Source organism: Elephantulus edwardii, unplaced genomic scaffold, assembly GCF_000299155.1.
Source record: "Elephantulus edwardii isolate Elephantulus edwardi_28Jun2011 unplaced genomic scaffold, EleEdw1.0 scaffold00227, whole genome shotgun sequence".
In the NCBI taxonomy this organism is placed as follows: Eukaryota; Metazoa; Chordata; class Mammalia; order Macroscelidea; family Macroscelididae; genus Elephantulus; species Elephantulus edwardii.
In genome coordinates this window covers 84566-93665 of record NW_006399977.1, presented here as the reverse complement: position 1 = coordinate 93665, position 9100 = coordinate 84566, and the positions used below count along the sequence as shown (strand labels likewise).

At 42.1% G+C, this 9100-nt stretch overlaps 1 pseudogene; it reads left to right on the top strand.

Moving 5' to 3' along the window:
* Positions 1-7595: 7595 nt before the first annotated feature.
* Positions 7596-8729, top strand: LOC102846470 (annotated as a pseudogene).
* Positions 8730-9100: the final 371 nt, after the last annotated feature.

Sequence of the window (9100 nt, the reverse complement as noted above, 5' to 3'; positions counted from 1 at the left end):
CCTCCTCCCCCTCCCCTCACCTCTCTCTCCTCCTCCTTTCTCCACTCCTCCCCTTCCTCCTCCTCCTCCTCTTCTTCTTCTTTCTTCTTTTTCTTTTTTCTTCTTCCTCATGAATCACGAGAGTGCTCTAGTGGCTTGGTGGTAAGGAATTGCACTGCCCACCTAAAGCTATGTGGTTTGAATTTACCAACTGCTCTGTAAGAGAAAGATGGACAATCTCTTCCCATGGTCTCTTCTCTATCTCTTACAGCCTCTGAAAACACACTAGAAGGTCAGCTATAGAGAGGATGGTTCCTACTCAAAGGTACCACATAACAACAACAACATACCAGTGTTCTTTGTTGACAGAGTGGCCCATGAAAGGAAAAATGACTAGAGCCCTTCTTGCAAGTCACAATGCAGTTCCAGTTTATTCATTCTTCCTAGACTTACTGAGTTTACTGGCGTTTGTCAGGGACTGTTCTAGAACCAGGATACATGTGGAACAGGATAGAAAGGTAATGGAGCTCTGGTGCCTCAGTCCATAGAGAACGGTGCTGTTAACTCATGGGCCATGCTTCTCTTGTGGTTTGGATTCATCAGCTGCTTGGAGGAGGAAGGATAAGAAATCTCCTCCCATGCTATTAATGACCTTGAAAACCTATGGGAGAGTCATTTATGACTCAGTTCTGACTCAACGGTAATGAGTGAGTGAGTGAGTCACTGAGTGAGTGAGTACTGGGCAAAATAAACAGAATCCAGATTTATTCTGAGTGGAGTAAGTTTGTGAAACAGTAACTACAGTATAATATGGTAATGATATTACAGGTACAGACAAGCAAAAGAGAAGTACTGAGAAGGCAGTAGCCAGATCTAACTTGTGAAAGTGATCATGATGCTGTTACTCAGTACTCTCGGGTCAGAACTCACGCATAGGTAACCCTTCAGCAGGTTTCCATAGGCAGTAAATAACACAGGAGGAGATTGACCTTCATGCTCCTGTGGAGCAGATGGTAAATTCCACCTATGCGTCTTTGGTTTGACAGCACAATTCCTTCCCCCTAAGCCACCAGAGCTCTGCTGGGAGTGAAAGTAGGGAAGAATATACACAGGTTTTGACAGTTATACTGAGTCTCAAGAAATTACTTTCTTTATAAGTGGGCTAATAAGTGAGGAATGATGGAATGCGTTCTTGACAAATAAATAGTATGTGCTGAGACGCTGATGTGTCATCACTTACTTTACTCATTGCTGTCAAGTTGATTCCAACTTTCCAGTAGAGCTAATCTCCGTGCTATAAATCTCCCATGGGAAAGCTGGTAGATTTGAACTGGTAGAGAAAAGCAGCCTTTGGATTAGCAGTGTAACTCACTGTGGACTGGCCATTACCTCGGTATTTCCTAAAAACTGGATATAGTTCATCATAGTTGGGCAGTATACATGTAGTCGTATCAAGAGTTGTGGAAAAGATGAGCAGGGGCCAGAAGAAGAAAAAGGATCCAGACACAAATGGTTTGCAGTTGACCTAAAATTGGCAGATTGAACCTACTCTGTGGGACCCCATAAGAAAGTCTTCAGTATTCAAGCCAAAAATTATCCCCAACACAGCAGTTATACCCTCATAAAGTCAACGTTTCAATCTTTGACTTTGGACAGTTTTACTGCTTCCACTTATGTTATTATGTCACAAGACACTATGATATGAAGGAATCATCTGCATTTACTTTGTCATTTCTCTTTTGCATGTTCTTCCTTTATCCAGAATGCATGCCATCTTTCCCCCAAGCCAATCATCTTAACATTGATTCTTTCTCTGGAAGCCATCCCAACCCCAGGTGGCACACTTATCTTGTTGGTGGGGTGTGAAGTTGAGAAAGATCTTTCAGAATATTTAGTCGTTAACCTTCATCTTGGTAGTCAGATTGAGATACAGAAGTCTCAAGCAACTTATGCACGTTGCCTCAGCATGGGATAGAACAGGGCTCAGGTCTATTGTTCAAAGGGTCATTACGCTTTGTACTTGACAGCATCTAACAAAAAGAAGTGGATAGGACGTTGTCCTGCCAACCCAAAGGTCGACAGTTTGACTCCACCAATTTATTTATGGAAGAAAAATGGACAATCTCTTCTGGAGTAATTTACAACCCCTGAAAACTCACTGGAGAGTCAGCTATGAGTTGTTTTCAGCTTTAAAGGATGGAGACTGAGCTCTTTCCTTTTTAAAAAAAATGTTATTAGCTGACAACTTATGAGATTCTGCGGATCGATGGGACAAAATACTACCCAATCCTGTATTAACCCCATGATCAGTTGTGGGTGGGACCATAGGACTTTCTTGTCTGATATTTAGAAGTAAAACATCAGTTCTACTTCTTCCTAGTTCATCTCAATTTGGAAACTCTGCTGAAAATTTTTCAGCATCTTAGCAATATGCAATACATCCCTTGTGGGGGATTGGTGATGCTGACTGGAAATTGAACATGGATCTCCATCATTGAAGGTGGAAATTCTTTCCAACATGGAAGGTAGGAATACTCTCCAACAAAAAAGGTGGGAATTCTGTCACTTAACTGTTTATGCTAGGGTATTGGGCCACAGCACCAAAAGCATCTATTACTGTTTTCCTTTTATTAATATCAAACTCTCAATTCCAACTCTTAGTGACCCTCCATCAGTTTCTGATACTCTAAGTAACAATGGAAGGAGACTGACCATTTTTCTCCCATGAAGACACTAGAGGATTCGAACTGCCAGAGATGCCTGGACTGTAAGTAAGCAGTACAATTCACTACAGACTACACCAATCAGAGCTCCCTATTCTCCTTTAAGGAGAAAAAGTAAACAGATGGTAGAACTAAGGAACTGATCTTCTTTATGTTAAGTCTGGATTCTTCTGTTAGATTATAATTTTTCTCAAGTTATTCCCAGAGAGCCTTAGCTAAACTAACTGCATTGCCTCTTATTCTAATTAAAATAAATTTAATGTACAAGTTATTTGCTCTTCTAATGGTGTGCCTTGTTATCTCAGAGGAATGCAGTTCCTGCTAAGCAAAAGGAAATAAAAAAAAAAAAGAAAAAGCCATAGATCATCAGATATGAGATCAGTTCCCAGCTTTTGAAGATCAAGTACCAGAGCTCCTTATATTGCCTCCAAATAGCCAAAGCAACTGAAGAGGATAACGTAAAGAAAGACTGCCTTTCTCTTCTTTGATAAAAATTGCTGACTTTTTTTTTGCCATACACATAACACTGAAAGAAAAAAATCTCATCCCTATAATGATAGATTTAAGGAAAGGAAAGAAATCTTACCCAACACAGAAAATATCTATTGTGTGCATAGATTAAAACACAATTATCTAGGAAATATGAAGTTTTGGAGACAAAAGTATCTTCTTTTTGAGTCTCAAAAGTGGTTTAGTCTTTCTAATCCAAATTAGAGCCTAGTAATTGGGATTCTACTAGGAATCTGCTTTTTCAAAAGACCTCCATCTTTATTCATATAATTCCGCACGAGGAAGTCTACATTTTTCTTTTTTCTTACCCACCTCAACTTACTCTATAATATGTATTACCTCCCAAGGAGCGCATGACTCTGTAACTGAATTTGAGCTTAGTAACCAAAGGAAGCTTTGTGCTGACAAAAGCTTCACCCAGCGACTCCAGGTAGCAAAGAAGGTACCAGGCCTATGGTTTCTTTTCCTGTAGTCATTACCTTTAATTCTTGGGTTTATTTTTATTTCTTGTATTTTGTATCCCTCTCACAGTGTGAGGTTCAGAATAAGTCAGAATTCCATTGGAAAGATATAGTAGGGGGTTCACACAAAAATACTTGAGTACCTGAAGCTTAGCCTGAATCCGGCCCCTACAGTATTTTCCTTATTAGCACCAGATCAGACCAGATGCCCTCCTTGTAGCTTTGCTTAGGATGCTATGAATATAAATTTGGAGAATGTAATTAGTAATAATAATTTCTAAGGAAACTGGGGTCAAAACTTTCATAATGCCTACTCTTCTCTTGAATTTATACCTAATTACATTACATTTAAAATATGACAAACTCTTAATGCATTTGGCATAGAAAGAAAAACCAATTAACAAACGGCACTCAGAGATGTTTCTCTGAGAAATAATTTTATCATGCAACCTCTGTAATTAAAATTTTTTAACCCTTAGATTGTGCTTGAACTTATGAGAAGTTAAATAAGCAGTCAAAATGCACATGATTCCCTAAAACCTCTTCCAGTTTTCATTCTGCTTTGAAGATTTAAAAAATAATAATTAAGTGACCATTTTAAAACGAGTAGATTTTCCCATGAACTGATACTAATGACTGAATGATGATGTGTTAACTAGAAGGTCATGGAGGAAAGGAAAATCTTGGACAATTTCAGATATTTTTTTGGCCTGAGGGACTTGGGAACTTGGGAAAAAGAAGTATTTTGGTAGAAAGAAAATATTGATTTTAGATGTGGTCTATTTGAAGTTACTTGGGACTTCTTTACAAAGACTTCGTTGGAACTATGAGAAAGTGATGAAAAATGCAGTACGTAGACATTATGAAGGAATAAAACCCCAGGAGTTATTACATTCTGTCTTAGTTACTGATGCTGCTGTAACTAGAAATGCCACAAATAGTAGCTGTAAAGAACACAATTATTTTCTGACAGTTTTCTAGAAGCTAAATGTCTGAATTCAGATGATGGCCCTGGAAGGAGGTCTCTCCTTATTTCAGCTCCTTGCAGCTACCAGGGAGCTTTTGTGGTGTTGTCTAGTGGGAGTTGCACTGTTACTCCAAAAATAGTATCTCTCTAGTGGTTCAAACCCACCAGCTATCCTGCAGAAGAAAGATGAGCAATCTTATCCTTTGAAATTTACAGCCTCTGAAACTTGCTACAGTACCATATATGAGTCAATGAATTAATGGCAATCAGTTGAGTTGGGTGTTGTTGTTGTTTTTATGTGCCGTTGAGTCGCTTGCGACTCATAGCGACCCTATGTACAACAGCCCTAAACTCTGCTCTGTCCTGTGTCAGTCGCACTGTCTCTGACACGCCCATCCTGATTATCCCAGTCACTGAATCAATCCACCTCATAGAGGGCCTTCCCCTCCTTCACCTCCACCCTCCCAAGCATGATGTCCTTCTCCAAGGACCTGTCTCTCCTCACAATATGTCCAAAGTATGTTAGACGGAGCCTCAGAATCCTTGCCTCCAAGGAGCCACCTGGTTTAACCCTTTCCAGGATGAATCTGTTTGTTTTCCTAGCAGTCAATGGTATTCTCAATACTCTTCTCCAGCACCACAGCTCAAAGGCATCAATTCTCCTTCTATCCTCTTTGGTCACTGTCCAACTCTCTGATGCATAACAAGTGATTGCAAAGAGCATCGCCTGTATCAAACACACCTTAGTCTCCAGAGAGACACCATTGCTCTTCAGTACTTTGGAGAGGTCCCTAACAACAGACTTTCCCATGGCAATGCACCTTTTAATTTCCTGGCTACTGGTGCTAAGCAGACTAAAGCTGTGAACAATCTCAATCTCTTCACCATCCATCTTGATGCTGCCAATTGGTCCAGTGGTGAGAATCTTTGTCTTCTTGACATTGAGCCTCAATCCATATTGTAGGCTGCAGTCCTTGACCCTCTGCAGCAGGTGCTTCAGGTCCTCTTCAGTTTCAGCAAGCAGGGTTGTGTCATCTGCATAACGCAGATTGTTGAGTTGGGTAGCTACCACAAATCCTGGAGGGTCCTAGTATTGGGTTTGTAGATGTATCTGCTCTGCATGTGTGTGTATGTCTTTTCTTCTGTGTGTTTATATGTCTATTCTGTTCTTTCTATATCACCACCCAGAAGTGATTAGTACTAGGATCCATCCTATTTTTTTCATCATCTCATCAACTAAGTGAAAGAAATATCTCCCATTCCAAATAGATCATATTTATAAGCACAGGGATTTGAATTTATCAAATCTTTTTAAGGAAGAGAAGTCAATATCATCACCTCTCACATCTCTATATGTATTTTAAATAACATAGACTCATTTAAAAAAATGGGTTTCCCGTCATCCATATTTATGGGAAGGCATGTGCTAGATAGACATCATGTGCAATACCAGAAGATACAAGCGAAGGAAGGCAGGTATGTGTGCTACAAGCCAACAACCCCCGTGAGGACACCTTTAGGGGGACTAACTAGCAGTTGAATGACTTCTGCAAGCCCCACTCTATATGCTAATGCTTTTAATGGATGTGTCCAGATGAGACTTTAGGAGACAGAAATTGGTCCATTTTCATTCTCATTCAGCTGATAAGCGGTGGTCAGTGAGACACTTTAAACCCAGGAGATTATGGATTTGGGCTGCACTCATCACATGACTGAAAGAGGACACAGTTTTGATAATTCCTTCCCCCATAGGGAACAGTAAGGGAATGAGAGAATTGTTAGTTGTGGGCCTAATGTTAAACCTTGAGGAGAAATTGGTTGATGAAGTGTAGGCGATTGAAACTGTGTTCATGCTGTGTCATTCTGAAGCTTTATCCAGGAGTGAGGAGGCTGGGCCCAGTCAAATGTGTCCCATGAGCTAAGGAAACATTCAAGAGCAGTATCCTGATTAAGAGGTTTCAAACGCTCTTATATAAGAGAGGCTCAGTTAAAGAAAGTAAGGAAAGGTCAGAGAACAGAAAACTTCTGACAAGTTCAGGTTTTTAAAGGACGTGTATAAGCTTTTATTAAAAATGGAATTATTTCTCCAGCTAAATAAACTTGTCCTCAGTTTGCTAATTTTTTTTTATTTGTAAAGATTTTTCCAAATTTTTTTTTTCTTTTTCTACTATTTTACAGGAGAGAGAGAGGCTCAGAGCTGTTAAATGATTGGTTACAATCACACAACTCTTTAGTGTCACAATCATGTCCAGCACCAAGTTTCTCTAGTTCTTTTTAAAAAAATTTATTTATTCTTTAAAAATAATTTTAATGAATGTTTACAGAGACTTTGGATTTCCACTCATTCATGGTTGCCCTCTTCTCCCTGGCCAACCTCCCCACCATTTAGCTCTTCTCTTTGAAAAGTAAAAGTAAAGTTCTTTCATTGCTATACAATCCCCTCTCTACCACATCTGTTGTCTCTAACTAATGATTCAAGAGGTCAAGAAATTAAAAATATCTTTGAAGTAAAAGAGGGTACTGAGTACCCATCAGTCCTGCCAGCCACATCCCAACTTTCAATTAAAGAGTTCATTCTATTTTCTGCTTTGTAAATATGGTGACCAGGCATGATTTTAGTTGTAAAAACAGTTCTGTAAAAATACTTTGAAAATATATGCCATCCATGCTACTATATAATTCCAAAAAGGAAGGAGGAGTGCCATCTACTTCCATAATAGCTTGCCTCCGGAAACCCTATGAACCTGGAGAGAGGATGAAAGGCACCCAAGTGTTGAGGACTCTCCTTCATAGGGTCGCTATAAGTCGCCTGTGACTCGACAGCACTTAACAACAATTCCAAAAATAATTTTTAAGAATACCAGACCCTGACAGCCGACACCTCGTCCGCCCCAGAGCACAGGCCCCTTCGCACAGTCATTGCCATCGGTTCACACCTGCCACCCCCAGCTCACCATGGATGATGACATCGCTGCGCTCGTGGTTGACAACGACTCCGGCATGTGGAAGGCCGGCTTCGCAGGCGACTCCGCCCCCCTCCCCGGGCTGTCTTCCCCTCCATCATGGGGCGCCCTCGGCACCAGGGCTTGATGGTGGGCATAGGCCAGAAGGACTCCTACGTGGGTGACGAAGCCCAGAGCAAAAGAGGCATCCTGACCCTCAAGTACCCCATCGAGCATGGCATTGTCACCAACTGGGACGATATGGAGAAGATCTGGCACACACCTTCTACAACGAGCTGCGTGTGGTCCCCGAAGAGCACCCTGTGCTGCTGACGGAGGCCCCCCCTGAACCCCAAGGCTAACCGGGAGAAGATGACCCAGATCATGTTCGAGACCTTCAACACCCCTGCCATCTACATTGCCATCCAGGCCGTGATGTCCCTTGTATGCCTCTGGCCGAACCACCGGCAATGTGATGGATTCCGGCGATGGGGTCACCCACACTGTGCCCATCTATGAGGGGTACGCCCTCCCCCATGCCATCCTGCATCTGGACCTGGCTGGCCGGGACCTGACGGACTACCTTATGAAGATCCTCACCGAGCGAGACTACAGCTTCACCACCACGGCTGAGCGGGAAATTGTGCGTGACATCAAGAAGAAACTCTGTTATGTTGCCCTGGACTTGGAGCAGGAGATGGCCACGGCGGCTTCCTCTTCCTCCTTGGAGAAGAGCTACAAGCTACCCGATGGGCAGGTCATCACCATCGGCAATGAGCGTTTCCACTGCCCCGAGGCACTCTTCCAGCCCTCCTTCCTGGGCATGGAGTCTTGTGGCATCCACGAAACTACCTTCAACTCCATCATGAAGTGTGACGTTGATATCCGCAAGGACCTCTACGCCAACACAGTGCTGTCTGGTGGGACCACCATGTATCCAGGCATCGCCGACAGGATGCAGAAGGAGATCACAGCGCTGGCCCCCGGCACGATGAAGATCAAGATCATCGCTCCCCCTGAGCGCAAATACTCTGTGTGGATCGGCGGCTCCATCCTGGCCTCCCTGTCCACCTTCCAGCAGATGTGGATCAGCAAGCAGGAGTACGACGAGTCTGGCCCCTCCATCGTCCACCGCAAATGCTTCTAGGCGGACGGTTTAGTTGCGTTACACCCTTTCTTGATAAAAAAGCCTAACTTGCGCAGAAAAAAAAAACACAAAAGATGAGAATTGGCATGGCTTTATTTGTTACATTTTGTTTCTTTTTTAAATTTTTTTTTGTTGGTTTTTTTTGTTTTGTTTTGCGCTTGACTCAGGATTTAAAAACTGGAACGGTGAGGGTGACAGCAGTTGGTGTGGAGCAAGAATTCCCCCAGTTCTCCAATGTGGCCCAGGACTTTGATTGCACATTGTTCTCTTTTTTTTTTTTAGGTTGTTTATTTTTCATTTCAATGAACATCTACAGAGATTTTGGGATTCCATTCATTCATTGTTGCACCCTTCTCCCCGCACAAACCCCT